Below are 4,032 nucleotides of genomic sequence, written 5' to 3'. Positions count from 1 at the left end.
CTGCCTTTCGGGTCATTCCCACAGTGTTCCTGGCAAGGCAAGTAGCTCCTGCTCCAGGGAACAATGCTTGTCTGAGTGGCTTGTAGGGGATTGACCTCTGCCCCTCTCCGGGGCCTGAAATACCTCCTGGCAGCCTTCCTCCTCCAATCCGGAGTGTGAGGCTGCTCTGGAAGTGCTGCAGCAGCATCTGCTATGCTCTCTCTCCTGGTTCCAGCTGCAGCCTGGTAAATTGAGTATGCTGCGTGCTCTGTTTACTTTCTTCTTCCCCTTCATACTGTCATATAAGAGCATCTAGAATATTGCAATCAGTGCTGGGTAGGCCTGTACAAAGCAGCTAGTATTTGCTTCAGATTCGGATTTGGCTGATTTGGGGGACAGTGATTTGATTCAGTGATTTGGATCCCAGTCCCGAATCAATTTGGCCACATCTGATTCGGAGACTTGGCTACTGCCAAATCTCTGAATCACCCAGGCCCCATCTCCCACCTGCTATGTGTCCTTTATCCTCTGCCCACTCTTCCAGCCTGGCAATGGCTGCCCTGCCTGGCCCAGCTCCTGGCACTTTGAAAAAAAAAGCTCCAATTCAGCAGGTGCTGCCGGGCGGGGGTGATCCCCACTGTCCCTCAGTGCCCCATGCTGTGTGGGGGGCTCTGTCATGAGCTCTCTCACTCTTGAATACTCTCTCACACCACTGATTTTCATTAAAAGCCCTAATAATAATCATTGCAAAATCATTATTTAAATCATTATTTAAGTGTTGGCAATGCACTCAGTTCTGTATAAGACAGAAATCTGAGGATAGCTCCTGCACCAAAGAATTTAGAGTTAAAATGTTTTGCAGCAAGCTTCTTTCATGACTGCCAATGGAATAACAACCTGGAAAATGTTCAGTCCACTGAATAGTTCAGTGAACTCTACCTTCCAGGCTGCTTTAAAGACTCTTGTTGTTTCATAGTTATTCAGAGTTCAGGTGGTCAAGGTACAATTCCACAGCAATAGAAACAAACTAATATACAGGGGGAAAAGAAGACATAAGACGGTGGCTGCACGTACTGAACAGTTCACCTCACTGCAGAATATTTTCTTGAGCTATGTCCCAGTGGTGCATGTTGGTTTAACCTGATGCTCATTAACCTTGACATTCTCTCTTGACATGTGCCCTCTATCTATAATCTAAAGCTGTTCATGGAAGATAACAACTGTGTGTACTGGTTACAAACAGAGAAGCTGCAGTGGAAATTCACACAGACGTAGGTCAGAGAACAGCATCTGTTATACTGAGAGAACCTTACAAACAGTAAGTGCTCTCCTCCAAATTTCTACAGGGCAATTTGCTTTTTATGCTGTCCTGCTACTAGAAGTCTTATCTTCTAAAATGATATACAAGGAATACAAGATGTTTTCTTCCCCATCAAACAAGTAATATTTTTAGGTAAGGTATTATGAAAATACGTAGATGCTCAGGGGAGGAAGAGGCATAACATTTCTATGGGTGCTTAACTTGGAGTATCTTTATAAGATAAGGCTTTTTTCTCTCCAACACGTCCACATTTTCTGAAATTCTCCCTGGTGCCTTGAAGTATCTCAAGTCACACACCCCAAATCACTCAGTGCTTTAGAAAATCTTAGCATTTGTTCATGTACTGAAACGTTTTGACAGCTCTTGCCCTACCTCATTTCTCTTCTCCACATGTTCTTAGATCTTGAAGGGAATCTCTTCTAAGTTTTATTCCAGGGAAAAATAAACTTAAAAAAGGAGAATGTTTTTATGATACAGTGACAGCAACTGACTGAGGGGAGAAACATTGGAAATAGGTCTCAATTTAAGCTTAGGTTTTGAAAAGAATGGTTCAGAATCAGCAATGTTCATAGGATTTGGAAATTGTGTGTATTTGGAAATACAGTAAGATACTGCATAAAGTCTAAAGCAAGGTTGGGCAAAATATGGCCTGCAGGCTGGATCCAGCCCATGAAGCCAATCTATCAGGTCTGTGGGGTCCCTAAAAAAAATGTAGAAAATTCAAATTGATCTGTCCTTGCTTCCTGTCAAAGATGACAGGAACCAAGGGCAGTAGGACCCAGGGGAAGCTCTGGAGGGCTTCACCCAGCCCCACCCCCCAGCTGGAAGCCCCAGCAAGGGCTTCTGACCTGGGACCGTGTGGCTTCTCCAGTACTGGAACCTCAGGTAAGGGTGGGGGAGGGCAGGGGATGAGCTGCTGCAGATCACGGGGGAAAGCGGCCTCTCCCCCGCCCCGTGGCCGGCGCTCCCTTCTACACCTGCTCGCAGCCTGCACAAGGATGTTCTGAGCAGGCATAGGCAGCCCCATGGGGCTGCAAGCGGCTGTAGCGCAGGGCACCAGGCATGGGGCAGATGAGGGTCTGCTTTTCCCGTGCTCAGAACCACCTTGTAACCCACCCTGCTGCCAGCTGGGGCCCTGTGCTGGCTCCAGGCTTGACCATTGGGGCTGCACATGGCAGCAGCAGCTGCGGCCCCCCCACTTGCTGTGCCAGGCAGCATTTGCTACTGCTGTCCAGCACACGAGCTTCGGGTAGGCATCAGCAGCAAATGTTGCCCAGCATGGCAAGCAGGGGGCTGCAGCTACTGCCATCGTGTGCAGCCCTGATGGGTGATTCCAGAGCTGGTGCAGGGCCCTGGCTGGCAATGGGCTGAGTTACAAGGTGGTGCTTAGCACCAGCTCCTTCCCTGCCAGCGAGGAGGTGGTTGGGGCTATGCACTGCCCCCCCGCCTGTACCATGGGGCTGGGGGTCACTGGGAGTGAGCAGTTGCGGGAACAGGGACCACACCCATGTTCCAAGGCCAGCACCAGGAGGGCCCAGAGTAGGGTGGCAGGAGTACAGGGTCCCGGCCAGTAGGGGTTCCATGAAGCTGGGCCAGCTCCCTGCTCTCTATGCTGGTTCAGCCCAGCCTGGCTCCACAGACCCCTGCCAGCCTGCACCCTGCTCTGGGCCCCACCAGTGCTGGCCCTGGGACATTGGTCCTAAAATGGTGACCAGGGGGTGGGGCACCTGTCAAGGGGCGGGGCTACCCATGTGGCCCTCAACAGCTTACCACAACTTGGCAAGCAGCCCTCTGCCTGAAATAATTGCCTGCCCCTGGTCTAAAGATACACACCAGGAGGGCTTCATGTGCTATATATATCTGGCCTTTTAACCCCTCCAGGCTTTACTGCCTTTCAGACATTTCAGTGTGCCTTTGTTAGAGTCACACGTTCAAGTTAAACATCTTGGGTGAGGGGAACTTTCACCTGGGAATGCAATGGGGACTTGGCAAGCTAGGAGGCTTCAAAAGGATGACTGGGGAATATGCCATGTTTGGAACAAATGCCTTTTGACCCTGGAGTGGAGGCTGCATCTCACTCCATTCAACACTGACCTCAATAGATACATTATGAAAAGTGGTTGACTGGTTCCAAGCAGCCTTTATTGAGCAGATGTGACAACAAACAGGAGATGTAGGAGATAAAATGGAGGAATAAATGGACAGGTACTCAGGGCTACAAAAATGGCAGAAGACTTTTAAAGGAGGAATTAAAATGGCAGGCTGTGTACCTATCATGCAGCTGTCTAACAAGTACAACCCCTACTCCTTTTCTTTCCTCTGCCTTTTTCCTCCCTACTGCATCAAGCACCAGTTTTACCCCTCAAGGCTTTCAGCACTGATGCTGCCTTTGTCCTGCCAGTATACTCAGCCTTCACTGCCCGCCAGCTTGTTCTTTTTCAACCTCTTTAAGCCATGAATTGTAAATTGTAATGTGCCACATGTTCAAATGAATTATCATGTGATAAAAATGGTAAATCAGCCACAAATCATGTTCTACACTTATCCTTAAAGTGGAAGATTGTTTTGGCTGGTGTGTATTGCTCCTTAATTTGAACATGTTGCACTTTAGTTTAAAGCGTAGCTGAGGAGCCCAGTTGATATGGACAGAGACCTGAGGGAGAAATGAATGGAAAATATGAATGAACTAGTCAACTGCCTGTCAAGAATGATGGGAGGGGAGCAGGCGAGAA

The sequence above is a fragment of the Crocodylus siamensis genome, chromosome 4 (assembly GCF_052110815.1).
Source record: "Crocodylus siamensis isolate JL-2025a chromosome 4, ASM5211081v1, whole genome shotgun sequence".
NCBI lineage: Eukaryota > Metazoa > Chordata > Crocodylia > Crocodylidae > Crocodylus > Crocodylus siamensis.
This window is presented reverse-complemented; position numbering follows the sequence as displayed.